We start from the raw sequence: 18460 nt of genomic DNA, 5'->3' as shown, positions 1-18460 counted from the left end.
GATGCCTTGATATGCAGTAAGAACAACGTTGCCATAGATACCAATGTACTATGCTTATTTTTAATTAATATGTTTTTCATTTGCATGATACGCTCCTCATTTACGTGAGCACATATCTAAATCTCTTGTACCTATCACCAAATAGAATTGTCAAAGTGCATGAGCAAAATGATCAAAGTACCCGACGAGATCAATCTCGCCAATCACTTGGGGGGCAGAGTATACAGCCAAAAAGGGTCCTAAAAGAGACCCTTATAGAAAAAAGGAAATAAGGAAGAAAACCTTACAAGGCATCTCTTGAGTTCATGATGACTAGCTACCCTTGTGAACATCACGAAGGTCAAAAGGTCCTGCAGGAAGAGCCTCCTAATAAAGGTTGATACCTCCACGAGAGGAAAGGCCTCAGGAAGAGCATCCACCAATAAGCCTAGAGCAGCCACCAAGCCGTCAAGCCAAAAAGGGTCCTAAAAGAGACCTGTAAAAATAGTACTATGCATAATGACGAGAAGGACGCTTCTCGCAAGAAATAACAAGTGCTCGCAAAGAATATAAAAGGATACCGAGAACCCAAGGGGTTAACATGTCCTTACAAGTATAGTCAAGGTGCACCAAAAAGACTATCATCATCAAACCAAGGAAAAGATAAGGAATTCATAAATAAATAATAAGAGGGACTTACCAAAGTTCCTTACGTTTAATAATCAAAAGAGAATGACAAAGGCTAGAAAGGCCAATGCATCCTCATAGTTGATATAAAAAACAAACAAGGACATACAAATCAAAAGTTCCACACACCATTAAAGATGTATGAGGAGTTCAAAAAAAAAAGGAAAACAATATTGAGGATTACACGACAGCAACATATCTATATGCAAATAAGCCTTGAAGAGCGATCTACGAGTTTCCACCCTGACCTTTCCACTCAGAGATTTTCCCAATTGCATAATCTCCAAAGGGAGACAGGTCGACGTCAAGGTTGGTGTGAAGGAGGAATACAACTAGGCTAAACAATATTGGTGTGAAGAAGTGGGTTCAAGTCTTGGGATATTTATAAGGAAAGTCAACGCTTTCTAGCCATTGGATCAAATTTAGATGGAGGGTGGAGATCAAGAGCCTTGGCAACCTTGGGATCGACGCTTGGAAATGATTGGCTCTTATCACATCTTAAGGGCATACTTGGATCACAACCAAAATTAGTTGGTTTTTGTGTTTCTTTATGAATTACAAAGAACCACACCACCAATGCCCATTTTGTGTTTCCCCATTCATTCCAAGATATCATTCAAAAGGTTAGTCTTCCATGCCCCTTCAAGAAAGGGCGAAGCATGAGCGCCATACTTATCACACAGAACACATGTTAAAGAGTCTACAAGAACACTTGAAAGTATACTCATATACTTGGGGGCAAGTGTGAATGTGGGAAATTCGTTGAAGAAGCAAGGCACCCAAGAAGAGGGCCTCGCATAAGTATGGGGCCTCACATAGCATAACGTACATGCATGCACCTGCGCAGAAGGCCGTGCAGGGGCCAGGCTTCCTTGGCATCGTGGCGGGCTGCGCATGGAGAGGGCCAGACTCCCTTGGTGCCGCAGCTTGCGGAGCACCACGCATGGCCAAGGGGATTGCCTCGCCTAGCGAGGCCAGGTGCATGGAGAGGCTTCCTTGGTGTCGCGTCATGTGGAGGACCACGCATGGCCAATGATATAGCCTTGCATAATGTGGCTAGGCGCATGGAGAGAAAGAGCCTTGCATAGCAGGCCAGACGCCACAGTGAAGACTTGCCTAGTGAAGGCTTCCGAGAAGGTTCGCGCACCCCTGGACACCACGCAGAGTCCCAACAACTTTTCGTGTTGCTCCGGACGCAGCTACCTTACCTATGCACTAGACCATGTAAGGCCTTTGTGGCCTTGGTGTCGAGGCGATGAGGAGGGCTTCGTTCAGTAAGGGTTTCATTGCCTCTCGCATTCTATCCATGCCGGGCCCGCCACGATTAGCGTGCCTGGAGGGCAATAAGTGATTTATTATATTAATATGTGAATTTGATGAGTATGTGTTAGAAATGCATGTTTAGGTGAATTAAATATGAATGTGGGCCCCATTTGGTTATTAGGGGCATGTTTGTAATTTTATCCCGTTGAGGGCATAAATGCAATACTTGTAAATATTGTGATCTTTACCACATGCGAGTGGTGATATATTTGAGATGCACAATCTGAGATAGTCCTAGGGAGCGGTTTAGCTAGAAAGTCACAATGGGGTCGAATACCTGACTCGAGGTGAGTCAAGAGGTATTTCGAGCAGTAAAAATTTTACTGGGTTATCGGGTTATGAAAATAAATAATTTGAGATATATTTGAAGTTAAGACGTTTAGGAGGGAATATCGACAAAATTTACCATTTTTCCCTCGGAGACATTTTTGGTACCCCGAGCCTTGGAGGTCACTTAAGTGACCTAGGATAAGTAAAACAAAACTTAAGAAACATTCAGAAGCTTGGCATAAACCGACCCTCTCCCTATCACTTGGTTTCTCTCCCTTTGAGTGCTTGAAGGTAGAAGGAAACTTTGAGGAAATTAAGCTAGGAATTCATAACTCAAGGCTGGAGCTTAGGAGGCTTGTAGCTTGGAACTCAGGGGATTAACTCAGAGACTTAATTGGGTTGAAAGGTAAGCTCTAAAACCTGGTGATCAATAGAATTCTACTGAGTTTTGGTTAGAAATATAAGTTATGCATGTGAGCTAAGTTGTGAATTACTCTTGGATGTTTGGGTGTGTTTTTGAATTCGTTTTGTTAGGTTTTGCTGCTAGGACCATTTTAGAATTATTGTAATGATTAGTAGATTTGTGGGATTGATTTTGGGGTAAATTGGCTTGGTTTGAGTTGTAAAAATGGGGGATTTTTCTGGGTTCGAAGGGTTGGGCCGTGGCATTGTTCTTGGTGAGCCACGGCCCTCTAGAACATTTGGGAGCCCAAGAAGAGGGGCGGGCCATGGCGCCCTATAGGTTGGGCTACGACGCGCATAGGATAAAAAGGGAGGCTGGGTTTTTGGTTGAGGCGGGCTGCAGCATAGGACCTTGGGGCTGCGGCGCTTAGTGGGTTTTTGGACCCCGAGAAGGATTTAGGCTCGGGAATCTAAAAGTTAATGTTCGGGATAGATTCTATCACCTGGATTGATCGAATTCAAGGTCCTGGAGATTAGAATTATAACCCAAAGTTATTTAATGGATTAGAACTTGATGGATGGATGTTTTTGATACATTGTGACTAAGTTTTCAGCGAGGCTCGGACTAGGGGACTGTGCTCGGGATATCGGTACTCAGGAAGCTTGGGACACAGGTAAGAAAACTGTTTTATCCATAGAGCAGGGCGTGGCCCTATAGTTTGTATTGTAGGGTACGACCCTATGTGATTGTGTTGCAGGGCGTATCCCTATTAATTATGTTTGTATTTGCTTAATTATTTGTTAAATTTATGCTATGTGTTGCATATTTGTAAATGTACGGTAGGGGTCGGGAACGACGAAGGCCGAGAACAGCAAGGGTCTGGAACGGAGAAGGCCGAGAACGGCAAGGCCATGTACGGCAAAGGGCCTGAAGTGGCACTAAGCACGCAGAGTGCAAGTCTCTAGGATGAGACCCTTGACGGATGCCTGGGATATCCTCACGGTGTAGACTGCAAACCCAGGGCCCGGTAAAGCGCCTAGGACGGTATGGCTGATATATGTGTTTAGCTTGTTGGCGGCTTTGTTATATGTTGATTGATAGTTATGCATATGTTGATTGCTTGTGTGTACTTTTCTTGCTGGGCTTCCGCTCATGGAAGCTCTATGGTGCAGGTAAGGGCAAGGGAAAGATCTATCAACCATGAGTACGGAGAGCATGAAGCGGTGTGTACATGTTCGGTCTGCCTGGCTACCACTGCCAGGGGTAGTTTTGGGAGATGTTTTGTATTTAACCAAATTTTGTCGTTTAGTCGACTTTAATTATATTTTGAGTTGTAAATATTTCTAAACAGTATTTTGGGATCCCAAATGTATAACGCTTTAAAATTTCAGTGAATGATTACAGTTTCAAATTATATATTTTTTTATTTCAGTTTAGCTACAATTTTAACCTAAAACCTCGATTAGCGAGTTAATTGTACGTTTTAAACTCACTTAGTAACGACTCTAAGGAAGTAGGGTGTTACACCAACTATAAGGAGAATTAGAAAGGATGTCCCATACTTAGAAAAATATTAGAAATCCATGAGCCAAAGTATATCATGAGAACGTGAGAAGGACCATTGGGCACGAGGACAAAGATGAGGGGTACGGCCCTGAGGAAGGCAAAGGCATGATTCTGACATCCATACCACAAGTTGTGGAGATGCGAATTTGTACAAAGCATGGGGGCATGATCTGCATGCCTCTGACCGTGTACCAACACCGACACCATAACCTTCTACTCCACCAAGACCTGGGCCAATGCCTTGACAGTGTACCCGCGTACAACTTTGTCCCCAAGGACCATTATGTAACAGGGTTCATCAGATCCTAGTTATAAATAGACCTTCACCTCTCAAGTTAAGGGGTTGGAAAATTCATTGTGTACTTAGGCTATCAAGCAATATACGAATATTTACTCCATTTTTTATCTACACTTATTTTTCCTCAAGTCCATTCTAAGTTCTTATTTAGTTATCTTCTTACTAAGCTTTGAGTTTCCTGACCTAACACCGTTGACCAGTTGTCACCGTCAACAAAGTTCAGTTTGGAACTCGGGTTCTAGGGTCAAGTCCTGATGAACATATATTTGTGTTGTGACTAGGGTTTCCACTAGGCTCAGGTCAAGATCAGCGCTCGGGGTCGTTCCACTACCTTCACGAAGGTCGAGGTAAGAAAACTGTACCCGATATGTGAAATGTATGATTAGGACTTTGCCCAGCTATTAATGTAATATGAATGGGGCTTGGCCCGTTTGTTAAATTTAAATGTTATTAGGGCTCGGGCCCAGCTATGAGCATGATTATAATTGTGATTGTGGATATATTCTTAGTATACTGTAATGCAGTGTATCTGCATGTATGATGAATGTATTTCATGGATGTTTGTTCTATCTAAGAAGCTTAGTTTATAGTCGAGAATCTATCAGTTGTATCTGATTAAAGCTTGACTTTATAGTCAAGGGTATATCTGGTTAAAAGGGGGCTCGACTTATAAGTCGAGGGTTTCCAAGGCTTGACTTATAAGTCGAGGGTCTGTAAGGCTCGGCTTATAAGTTGTGATTGGTGTTATGTGCGTAGAGCGCAGGCCATTATGGCTAGGCCACCGCGGGAGTGCCTTATGCACTTGACTGGCTCGGATGCCATATGAATAAATGGGAGTGTAACATGCACTTGTGTTACCCTATGGTCACTTATCTTTACAATGTGTATTCTTGGTTCCAGCTATTACTCTTAAGCATGCTGTTATATTGTGTGAATTTTTTGAATATGTTTTCTTGGTGAGTCTTTTGGCTCACAGGTGCTTTATGGTGTAGGTAAGGGTAAGGAGAAGCTTGGCTAGCCATGAGTTGGAGAGCGATAGCAGTGATGTGTACATATGCAGTCCACTCAACCTCCACTGCCGAGATATCACAAGGGAGCTAGGGTTGGACCCTGTTTTGCCGCTTAGGCCAGCTTATTTTGAGATCTTTGGGTTGTAACCAACTTTTAAACTTGTATTTTGGGATCCCATGTAAAGACTAAAGTTTTTTTTAATGAAAATGTTAATGTCTTGACCAAAATTTTTAACACCTGAACCCTTAGTGGCTTAGTCACATGTTTTAGTCCAAATGACTTGTTTAGCGAGTCCATAACTAATTTTAAACACACGTGATAACAGACCCTAATTAGTAGGGAATTACAGCCATGGGGGTCCACTCACAGTCCTTGGGCCGCAAGAGTAGACCTCATGGCGTTAATCATCTCCTGGGGCGACAATAGTACCCTCCTAAGTGTCGAGTCTCTGTTGCAGTGTGGCCATCTGATCCCGAAGTGCCACCACTTCTGGCATCTCCTCTGCATCCATGAGCTGAGGATATTCCTCCTCATAATACTGGTCGTCTACACCGTCATATTCGACGTTTTCGTTGTAGTCTTCCACCATCCCAAGGAGGTCCTGCATTGGTTGACGGTTGGTTTCTCCTCCCTGGACTCCAGCTAGAGGAGTTGCATCATGTGGTGCATTTCTCCAAGTGGTCACCGTGACTATGTTCTTCAAGCTTTCTTCACACTCTCAAGGAAAGCACCAAAATGTTGATTGCCTTTTTCGCTATCAACCTAATCTGAGAGTTTAAAGAAAATAATGGAAAAGAACACAAGGATTTTATGTGGTTCAGGATATAAAATAGCCCTATTCCACGAGTCTCTAGTATTTAGTGATCTTGAAGATTGTTTGAGAAAGCTTCAATGGTGGTTCTCAGGCAGCATATATATTGCACTGAGTGACAAAGTTTCTCCCTCTAAAATTCAGACCCTTTACAAGGGAATACCCCAACTCTATTTATAGAGGCTGGGGTTATTAATGTCAATCATGTATATTTAATACAAATCCCCCATTGTTGGGATATTAATTTCAATTAATACAAAAGGGGTGCACTAAATAGAGACTACGGGCCAAGTGGATTGCACGGGGCCCATTGCAGAAAGTTGTCTACCAGCTTTATGGGGAACATGACCCTGACAGTGTGAGGGTACGACTGCACACTTTCTCCGTATCAGGAGACGTAGTAGGAAATGTCTATAATGCCCTGAATTTCCTAATAAGGTTTAGGACCTTGATTAGGAGGCTGGGAGGGCCATAATTGATTTATTATGTTAATTAATGATCATATGCATGTTCATGTGAATTATATTATTATATGATGGTAAATGCATGCATATGGGAGTATTTATTATTATAAGGGTATTTTGGTAATTTGGCCGCTGTGGGCGTAATTGTGTATTTTGGGTGCATGGTGGTGATTAATTAATATGGCCATATTATAAGGTGGATTGGTTCGAGCTATTCGGCATGAGACGATCATGAGATGTAAGTGTTCGGTCTAGTCATAATGGGTTTAAGTTCGGGGCTCGGGGTGAGTCTCGGGGTCATTTTGATGACTAGAGCATTACCAGGAATAAAAGGGTAATGGGATATGATTTATTGGTATTCGAGATTATTGAGAATATCGGGAATTGGAGAGCGTTAATTATAATTAACGATATAGGCGGGAAAGGACGGTTTTGCCCTTGGAGTGGCTTTAGGAACCTTAAATGACCTAGGGGCATTTAGGTCATTTAGCTTGGATTTATATGAGGGATAGTAGGCTGTGGAAAACAGAACCAAAAACAGAGCCCCATCCTCATCTTCTTCTTCTCTCCCGTACATGTTTTCCCCTTTGCTTTTCTTTGAATTTTGAGAGCCCAAATTGAGGAGTTAAGCTAGGAGATCAAAGGTGGGAGCTTAGGAACTTGATTCAGCCATTAAAGGGGATTCAAAATCAAGTTTGAGGTAAGTTCCAGCCATTAGTTTCATGGTATACTCTGTTTTGGCTTTTAACTTTCAGCTTGTGATTTCTTGGTAAATAGTTGGAATTAATGGAAGTTTAGTTGATGTTTAACTTGGGTTTTGATGTGGGTGAGTTGTTGATAATGTTTAGTGGTTGAATTGGATGTTAGGTTGAGGTTTGGGACTGGTTTGAAGGTTTGGTTTCGAGGAGAAACGCAGGGGAAGCAAGGTGGTGGCTTGCTGGTTTGCGTAATGTGCCGCGGCCTGGCTATAGTGTGCCGCGGCCTGAGTGTGTTTCTGGGAAGAATTATGCTTATGTCTGAGGGTGAGCCGCAGCCCATCAGGGCATTTTTGGCCAAAAGTGAGTTTTTGACTTGGGGATGCTACCCATAGGCCTCGGGGTCAATCCTACTACCCGGTTAAGTATGGGTTGATGTCCCGAGGCTAGATATTGGTTTGGGAACCTATGTTAATCATTTTTATTGATGATATCCTATATTTGGTTATGACTAGGTGACCGCTAAAGGAATAAAAGTTGATCGTTCTCAAGGGTCGTTCTTTAAATCATTCTAGCTCGAATCTGAGGTAAGAAAAGCTGCACCCTATGTATATGTGACATGCATGGTTATTCTCGATGCCTGTTGGTTGATTATTAAACATGACATGCATGGCTATTATTGGTGCATGTTGGATTGTTGGATATAACGCATGTGATGCACGAGAAACATGTGATTAGGACATGCTTTATGTACTGAGTATGATATTGTTCAGAGCTTGAGCCTCTGTGTTCATGCATAGTCCTAATTGTACTAGTACCTGTTAAGTAAGCATGTTGAATACCTTGTTTATGTATATTGGACATGTGATATATGTTTGGTGGCATGGCTTACTTGTGTATGGCACTGACTTATTAGTCAGAATCGGCAATTGTGTCAGATCCATCTGTGAGGCTGTGACTTATTAGTTAAGCTCACAACGGGTTGAGCACTGGTCATGTTTCACTGACCTGAGGGTCAGAAACGGCATGAGCGTCGAGGACGCAGGGCCGAGTGAAGATTAGATCTAATCGATATCAGCATAGAATGGCTCTATGGCATTAATGCTGGACCGACCCTAAAGTCGATGAACATGCATTGAATGGCTCTATGGCATTAATGTTGGACCGACCCTAAAGTCGATGAACATATAAGCGCTTGACTAGTCTAAGACTAGCACTCAGAGCCAGGGCATAGGGCCCCGGTGACTGTCTGTCACATGGCTAGGGAACGCTGTTCCATAGTTAGGACTCTAGAGTCGGGAGGAAGGTTATGTTGGTGACCAATCACCATGCACCTATCCTGTTGAAGCTAATGAGATGCTCACTCATTTGTTAAGCCCTGGTGACCCTACCGTCACATGGCTAAAGGGTGCTGTTCCCAGGTTATGACTCTATGGTCATGAGGAAGGTTATGTTGGTGACCATTCACGATACACCTATCCTGATCGAACTTATGAAAGGACAACCTATCAGTTAAGCCCTGGTGATCCTATCATCACACGGCTAAAGGGTGTTGTCCCCACATTTGTGACCCTTGTGTTGGTCACCTATTTGTTTGGACTATTAGTCCTGAATAATTAATACAATCACTGTTGATATTATATCATGTTATATTGTGTTTTCTTGCTGGGCTTTGGCTCACGGGTGCTATGTGGTGCAGGTAAAGGCAAAAGGAAGCTGGACCATCCTTGAGTTGGAGAGCTTAGGTGATGACGTGTACATATGCAGCTGCTCGACCGCCACGGCCGAGGTTTAAAGTGGAACTAGGGTTAAACCCTGTTTTGCCGCATAGATCGGCATGTTGTAAATAGTTTTCTGTAATAGACTCTGGAATTATATTTTTGGGATCCCAGCGTATATATTAAATGTTCTAGTGAAACGTTACATCTTAACCAAAAATTTTAATCCCTAAACCGCTAATCATACTTAGTTACACGATTTTGGCCAAATGACTCGATTAGCGAGTTTAGCACTGTTTACAAGGCACACCGTAACGGTCCCTGGAGTTGGGGCGTTACAATGTCGATTTTCGAGTGTACGACTCGACACCACTACTCGAGGCTCTTGCAAAAGGTTGTCAAACGATCTTCTCGTTGCTCATATGCACAGTGACTTACACCTAGTAGCTCGTCTAGGTTCTAATGAAAAAATCCTAGACCTGGAGTACAACTAATTGAAGAATGTGTACAGACCTCTAAACTGGTCCTTGGGGAATGATCTCACTTTGCAACATCAACACCTTGAGGAAGAACCTCGAGGGGTGGCCTCTCTTTTAGACATCCACGTCTGGCCAATTCGAAGTACTTGGAGGAGTTCAAATTCCGAGAACATCATACCTTGTCTTGTCGTTAATTACCCCTAATGGCCACGTGTTGGGTGGTAAAAACATGGACAACAAAAATAATATAGTTATTATTATTAATTAATTTAGAAAGTTCCATGAGAACTTTAAAAACTAATTACTATTGTTGACGCAGTTCTTCGCCAACAGGTAACTAAGAAAAGAAGAGAAAGGGATTAGTGCTTAGGTTGAACCGAAACAGATATATGATCTTAGGAAATGAAATGGTGACTCAAAATACGTTTTTTAAGTGGTTCAAAGGTTAAAATCCTTCTACTCCACTAGTAAGTATTATTTCTATATATTGGGTATTTGATTATAGGGTATTCTTTACAATCGAGAATCCAACCTCTATTAACTCCCAAGGTCTCCATATTTATAGGAGAAGGCACCTGGGAGTTGGTAAGAAAGTCATCCCGTGACCTTCTTACCTATCATGTCAACTCTGTGACATTCATGATTAATTCCTAAACCTGACACATAAGTGTGGTCAAATCAATAGGTAAGGAGATAATGGGCCGCATGGCCCAACCCAGCCGTGGGTGTTTGAATACGCACGTTCTTGCTGCGTGTCCGAGAAGTCAGTGATATATCAAACACGTGATGTCTGATATATGTACGTTTACCTTGCGTGGTTGACTTCATGAAAGGTCACCGCCTCCACACCCAGCTCGCACCAGGAGCTGAATGCTTACCTCGACCTGCGGCCTTCAGGGTCTGGACTCAGTCCTTTGAGCAATCTTGGTGAACCCTTAGGCTACCCCGAGCTAAGGAGGTAGGAACTTACAATGGCAGCTCCGGTCTTGGGGACGTCCACACGGTAACCATGATTAGGCCGTTACTCAGCTCACTAATCAGCCCATGGGAAAATCAGGGCGTACATCTACCCCCCAAGCCCCTGCTCGTGGTACACGATGTAGTATAAGGCCACAGTAGGGGCTTTTAGGCTTCCCCATGAACTCTTCACATTCCACAGCCTGATACGTGGAACACCGTGGTTGGCGACGGTACGTCTTCCGAGAACCGCATTTAATGGCCTAGCCTATACCCAACCGTCGTTTCTCATATCGAGTGGGGGGCCTTGGATCCCACATCAGGGCCATCCAACGGCCCTCCCTATGTGACCCTTCGCGTATATAAAAGGGGTGGTCACCCTACCCATGGGCCACCCTTTCATTTGAAATTTCTCAGAAATTCTCTTCTTCTTCTCTCTTCATCTCAGAAGAAAAAACCCTCTTCTTTCCGTCTGCCACCCTCAGCGTTCAAGAAGCTCAGGCGTAAGGACTCCTTCGAAGCTTTGGAAACAAATACTCCGACGAAGCCCCCAACCTAGGCGACTCCTACACCCACATCCCAGCCAAACACTCTGTAAGTCTCCTGACTGTGCATGTTTTGAAAATATTTTTCACTGTAGCTTAGGTAAATATTTACTGTAGCCGCATGCAAGGGTTTACTGGTTTTTGTGGGTGTGAAGGGTGAAAGCCTTTTAGGTTAGGGTATTTTTGCAGTAGGAAATCACTTAGGAGTATGGTTTACAGGATGCCTTTTCTGGGGAAAATTTCTAGGCAGGATTTTTGGTATTTTGGGTGCAAAACCGGGTAGCTTAGGGGACACGCTTCTCAGGCGATTTTGCCTTTCATGCCTATTGGAACTTTCCCTCCAAGGCAACATTTTAACCTGACCCTCCTGACACACGAATTCTGAGTAATCGGGGATCTGTTGGGAGCACAGGCGCGTGTTCATAGAACTGTGTGGTCTCACTCTCCACGAGCTGGGCTTACCTCAGCTCGTGCAATGAACACTTTTTTTTATTCTTCCTTATGCTTGGGTCGCCTTTTCTGAAATCTTTTCTTTTGTTCGCTAGGCGACCAGATGGCACCGAAGAAGAATGCTCCAAAGAAGACCGCTGGCAGCTCGGCCTCCCAGCAAGACAAAGGAAAAGCGGTGATGCCCGAATCCCCGATCCCCAACTTTGGGCCCGCGGTGGAACAGGAGCTCGAGGTGGCTCCTGACGCATTCTTTGAGGCGAAGAGGATCGTCTAAAAGATTACTGACCAGACGAAGGTCAACAAAGTCTTCCTCTCCCACAACATCGGGCTGGGGAGAGCATCAGTGATTGCCCGACCTTCCGCGGAAGGCGAGCGGAGCTGTGCACCGCTCGATGAGGCATTCGCGGCCTGCAGCGACGAGCACTTCAAGGCGGGGGCCTTCCTCCCGTTGGACCAGTATTTCGCTGACTTCCTCAATTTCGTGAGGTTGGCCCCATTCCAGCTCCCCCCCAACTCTTATCAGTTGTTGGCGGGGTTAAGATATTTATTCTTGCAACACAAGTGGGAGGTCCCTACTCCTGCGGATATTTTGTACTTTTTCTGCCTCAAGGCCAGCCCGGAGCAACAGGGGCGAGGCGACGGGTTTTATTACTTAACCCGATTCCCCAACACGGCTGTGGTCATCGAGCTGCCCAGCCACCCCAACGACTTCAAAGATCAATTCTTTATGTCGACGGGGTTCAGAAACTGCGAGCTCCACTACTTCAATCGTCCTCGTAAGTGCTTTTCAACCTTAGCTCGTAAGTTAAGTATCGTTTAGCTCCTCCTGTATCCCTTTCTGACTTAGATTCATCCTACAACTATCTTTGCGAGGACAGAGAAATCTGTGACCCTCGGGGCCCAATACGAGACACTGGCGGGCTTGCCTCCCAGTGAGAAGGATTACCGCGTGCTCATAACAGACGAGACGATGGTGGCCTGCAAGCTGATTTTCCCAAATCAGACTTTGAACCTAAGGAGGCCCCGGGGCTTCCCCCAGCTCGCAACACCAGACCCACCATCGTGGAGGAGGTCGCGGGAAATGAAGATGAGGAGGACGAGGAGGATGAGGTTCCCCTCGTGAGGAACAGGAAGCAGGCGCTGGAGGTCGCCCAGAGAACGGGCGAGGAGAGGATCCAGTCCGGAGCAGCCACGGGTCCTTCTGGCCAAGGTAACCCTTATTTGTTTAGGAACTTAGATAGGGCCATTGTCGACCCCCGGCTAGCTAGGTTCAATCCCAGACAGATCTTCCAACGTCAGCGAAGGGATCCGGACCTGGATACAACCCTGCTCTACTCTGTCGACCAGCTCGTGTTGGACTACCAAGATAGTCGGCCTACGGGTATCGTAGTCATAGATAACACCCTAGCCTTTAGGTCGATCTTATTTGAGGAGTATGGGACCAATCTTCGGTCATGGCCATCACTCCGGAGAGGTTCCGTAGCTCTGGGACTTAGGCAATATGTAGAGGAATCTAGCCCGGAACTAGAGTCGGATCCAGAACTTGCACCAGCTCGGGAGATAATCGACTTAGATTCTCCCGCGGGAGCTCTGGAGCCGATGGTCATAACCATAGGTTCTTCTAGCTCGGGGGGTAGGATCCCTTTTAGTATACATATACTTGAATTTCTCTTTTTCCCCCTTTGTTTTTGTTTCAGCATGACTGCTAACTTTTGTGTTAAACCAATTCTTTGTTTTGACAGAAGAGATGTCTCAGCCCGAAGAGAGTCTGCGAGGTGCGTTCGCTGGGGGGAACCCCTCAGCTGGGACCGCTGGGCCAAGAATGAAGAGGCTCCAGACGTCTAAGCATGCCGCCGGGACCCCCACCAAGTCTCCTGCAAAGGAGAAAGAGCAACCCCCGGCTGCCCAGGTCGTGGGAACGGTTCCTCCCGTTGCAGGGGGAAGCAACATGCCCCCACCCCCTCCGCGAGCTCCGGCCCCCTCCCAGGACGCAGGAACGGAGCTCGAGGCTTCAGCGATTGTACCCTCTGAGGTATGCATCCCAGTCAATCCCCAGGACCTGGAGAAGATCCCAGAGGCCTTCCGAGGAACGGTGTATGAGTCGGCGAACTCGCCGTCAGCCACATATACAAGTTCAACGAGAAGGAGCTCCGGGCCATCGAAACCAGGAGGCTGGTGGGCGTGCTGGAGTCTTCACTGGGCATGCCCATGACGGTAAGCTGACCTTACCCTTTTATGGTTTTGTTTTTTCTAAGGAAATTTCCTCTCCGTTTTCGCAGAGCGCTGTTGCCCTTCATTGGAGCATCGCCAGGACCAAAACTCAGCTCGAGGAGATGAGGAACAAGCACCAGGCGGCCATGGCCACCCACCAGGCTTCTCTGCAGGCGGCTAAGGATGCCTTGGCGGCATCGCAGGGCGAGCTGGAAGAGACTCGCCCGAAGCTTCAAGAGCTCGAGACCGCCCTCAACACTACGCGAGCAGACCTAGATACCGCGAAGGCGGAGGCCAAGCCCGAGCTGGCGACTGAGCGGGCAACTTCAGAGGCCGCCATGGAAGACATGTTCTACCATTGCTGGGCCTATAACCAGGACGCCGACTTCTCCTTCCTGGCAGCGAACATCTGGGAGCGCTTGCTGGTGAAGTTCAAAGCTCGCCTCTATAAAGAAGCGCCCTCTGAGGCCGGGGAAGGCTCCGGCGTAGCTGAGCAGGGCGAGATGGCGACCTCCAAGGGGCCACCTGGCAGAGCTTAGGGCCTTCCCCTCTCGTGCCCTTTCCTTCAATATTCTTAATTTTTTTTTTTGAGTAACCTTTGCATGAGGTGCTTCCACCTCGAGACAATTTAACTCAATTTTATTTTTAATTGATTTACTGCCTTTTGCCTCTACGCACTTTAGTTACTATTTTTGAAAAACTTAGTTCGCGTTAATCTTTATCTATATCTCGAGCTCTTTAGGAAGAACAACGATCAATAGATTTAAATCAACTTCTAAGTTTTATGACCTGGTTATATCCAGGGACTTAATTTGAAAACTTAGTTCGTGTTAATTTTTATCAATATCTCGAGCTCTTTAGGAAGAACAACGATCAATAGATTTAAATCAACTTCTAAGTTTTATGACCTGGTTATATCCAGGGACTTAATTTGAAAACTTAGTTCATGTTAATTTTTATCAATATCTCGAGCTCTTTAAGAAGAACAACGATCAATAGATTTAAATCAACTTCTAAGTATTATGACCTGGTTAAATCCAGGATAGGACTTAGTTCGCGTTAATCCTTACCAATATCTCGCGTTTTTTAAGAAAAACAACGATCAATCGATATGAATCAACATCTAAGTCATTAAGGCGACCCGGTTATATCCAGGTACCATATGCCCCCCAAGTAACTGGGAAAGGGTCTTTCGTGGTCACTTAAGATTACACTTGAAAATACGTACAAATATAAACAAAAAGTTGATTCTCATTGCTTAATACATAAAAAATGGCCTTTCAGGCCTTACAAGTGAATCATTGATAGTATCTATTCAAATGGATGGCGTTCCAAGTCCGTGGGACTGTCCCTCCATCAAGACGAGCTAACTTATAAGTTCCCTCCTTAATGACCTCGATGACTTGATATGGTCCTTCCCAGTTCGGTCTCAAGACTCCATCTTTGGGGTCCTTACTGGCCAAGAAAACTCTCCTGAGGACCAGGTCGCCAATCCTAAAGGCGTGATTCTTGACTTTTGAGTTGAAGTAACGAGTGATATTTTGCTGATAATGTGTGAGCTAGAGCTGCGAATCTTCTCGTCTTTCATCAATCAAGTCTAGGGAAGTGCAAACTAGCTCATGGTTGCGATCTTGGTCGTATGCCTGGACTCTATGCAAAAGCACCTTAACCTCCACAGGTAGGACTGCCTCACTCCCAAAGGTCAAGGAAAAAGGAGTATGACCTGTAGGAGTCCGATGCGAGGTCCGGTATGCCCAGAGAACCTGGGGGAGCTGTTCTGGCCAGACCCCCTTCGCTTCATCCAGTCTCTTCTTGAGGCTCGCCTTGAGAGTCTTGTTGACAACCTCGACCTGGCCGTTTGCCTGAGGATAGGCCACGGAGGAGAAACTTTTCACAATTCCGTACCTTTCACAAAATTCGGTAAATAGGTCGCTGTCGAACTGAGTCCCATTGTCGGAGACAATCTTCTTGGGCAGCCCGAATCGGCAGATAATGTTCTTAACCACGAAGTCAAGGACTTTTTTGGAAGTTATCGTTGCCAAAGGTTCTGCTTCAGCCCACTTCGTAAAGTAGTCGATGGCCACCACGGCATAACGGACCCCGCCCTTTCCAGTAGGGAGGGCGCCAACCAAGTCGATCCCCCAAATGCAAACGGCCATGGGGAAGAGATCATCTTCAGCTCGAATGGGGGAGCTCGAGCAATGGTGGCGAATCGCTGGCATTTTTCGCACTTCTTCACGTATGAGATTGAGTCTTTGCATAGAGTTGGCCAGTAATATCCTTGCCTCAGGACCATTAAGGCCAAGCTTTGCACCCCAGTGTGATCCCCGCAAAAACCCTCGTGCACTTCCTGCAGGATGGCCTTTGCTTCGCCTGGAAGAACACATCGTAGGAGAGGTAGGGAGTGCCCACGTCGGTATAACACCCCATCTACTACAGTGTACCTGGGAGCTTGATATAGAACTCGTCGCGCATCATTACACCCTTCAGGTAGGTTTCCCTCGACGAGATACTCAAGGATGGGAGTCATCCAGGTGGGCCTGGCGTTGATCATCTCGACCTCCTTCCTGGCTTCCTCTATACTTGGTATCTCCAAGAATTCTACCGGCACTAACCCAGGGTTTCCGTCTCCCCAGAGGTGGCGAGCTTGGCGAGAGCGTCTGCATTAGCGTTTTGCTCCCGAGGTATCTGCTCGATCGAGCCCCGCCCGAACGCGGACAGCTCAACCTTTACCCTTGCTAGATAGGCAGCCATCTTAGGTCCCCGTGCTTGATATTCGCCCAGAACCTGGTTTACCACGAGCTGGGAGTCACTGAAGCACTGGACGGAGCTCGCCTTCAGCTCCTGGGCTATCCTTAGCCCGGCCAGCAAAGCTTTGTATTCGGCCTCGTTGTTGGAGGCCTTGAACCCGAACCTCAGCGCCGAGTGGAATCTATGTCCTTCAGGGGATATCAAAATGATTTCAGGTCCAGAGCCGTTCTCGTTGGATGAACCATCCACAAACATCCTCCACGATGCCTGGGCCGAGGTGACCTGGGGCGAGTCTTCTACAAGGTCCTCTCGGAATCCTGTGCACTCGGCTACAAAATCGGCCAGGGCCTGACTCTTTATAGCAGTTCGCGGAGTGTACAAAATTTCGAAATGGCTAAGCTCGATTGCCTACTTTAACAAGCGTCTCGATGCTTCAGGTTTTTGTAAAACTTGCCTTAAAGGCTGATCGGTCATGACGTGTATTGAGTGGGACTGGAAGTACGGCCTGAGCTTTTGCCAGGCCGTGATAAGGCAGAATGCCAACTTCTCCATCAACGGGTACAAGGATTCAGCTCTGAAAAGTCTCTTGCTGATGTAGTAGACTGGCTTCTGAATCCGGTCTTCTTCCCGGACCAAAACGGCACTGGCTGCATCCTCCGTGACAGCCAGGTAGAGAAAAAGAGGCTCTCCTGCTTTTGGTTTGGATAGTACGAGTGGCTTGGCCAAATGTGCTTTCAGGTCGAGGAAAGCGCTTTCGCACTCTTCTGTCCACTCGAACTTCTTATTTCCTCGGAGCAGGTTGTAGAATGTCAAACACTTATCGGTGGACTTGGAAATAAACCGATTGAGGGCTGCCACTGTCCCTGTACGGCCTTGGACATCTTTGCGCGACCTGGGTGAGGGAAGCTCGAGCTGTGATCTGATCTTGTCGGGGTTTGCCTCGATTCCTCGGGTATTGACAATGAAACCCAAGAATTTTCCCGATGCGACTCCAAAAGTGCACTTCTGTGGATTTAGCCTCATGCCATACTCCCGTAGGATCTTGAAGCATTCTTCCAAGTCAAAAACATGGTTATCGGCAATCTTTGACTTGACTAGCATGTCATCGACGTACACTTCCATATTTTTTCCGATCTGGTCTGCGAACATTCTATTCACCAACCTTTGATACGTAGCCTCGGCGTTCTTCAGTCCGAAGGGCATGACCTTGTAACAATAAACATTAGTTGGGGTCATGAAACTGGTGTGCTCCTGGTCCGCCAGATTCATGGCGATCTGATTGTAGCCTGAGTACGCCTCCATAAAGGACATGAGCTCGTGCCCCGTCGTGGCATCCACCAACTGGTCAATCCTTGGCAGTGGAAAACAATCCTTGGGGCAGGCTTTATTCAGGTCGGAGAAGTCGATGTAGGTCCGCAATTTCCCGTTGGGCTTCAGAACCAGCACGGGGTTGGCGACCCATATTGGAAACTTGGCTTCACGGATAAAGCCGCACTTTTTGAGCTGGGCTACCTCTTCCTGCAAGGCTTCAGCCCGGGTTGTTCCTAGGCGTCTCTGCTTCTGTGACTTTCCAGGAACGCTTTTATCCAGATGAAGTGTGTGCATGATGACACTCGGGCTGATTCCCACCATGTCCTCGTGTGACCACGCAAACACATCCAGGTTATCCCGCAGAAATCTGACCAGCTCCGCCTTCCTCTCGCTGCAGAGGTTTTTTCCGAGCTTGACCATCCGTGATGGGTTCTGCGGATCAATGATTACTTCCTCGAGCTCCTCAATATCTTGGAGCTCGAATCTGTCCTCGCCTATTTAGGGGTCGATATCCTCACTTAAGACGATATT

This window comes from Humulus lupulus, chromosome 7 (genome assembly GCF_963169125.1).
Source record: "Humulus lupulus chromosome 7, drHumLupu1.1, whole genome shotgun sequence".
In the NCBI taxonomy this organism is placed as follows: Eukaryota; Viridiplantae; Streptophyta; class Magnoliopsida; order Rosales; family Cannabaceae; genus Humulus; species Humulus lupulus.
This window is presented reverse-complemented; position numbering follows the sequence as displayed.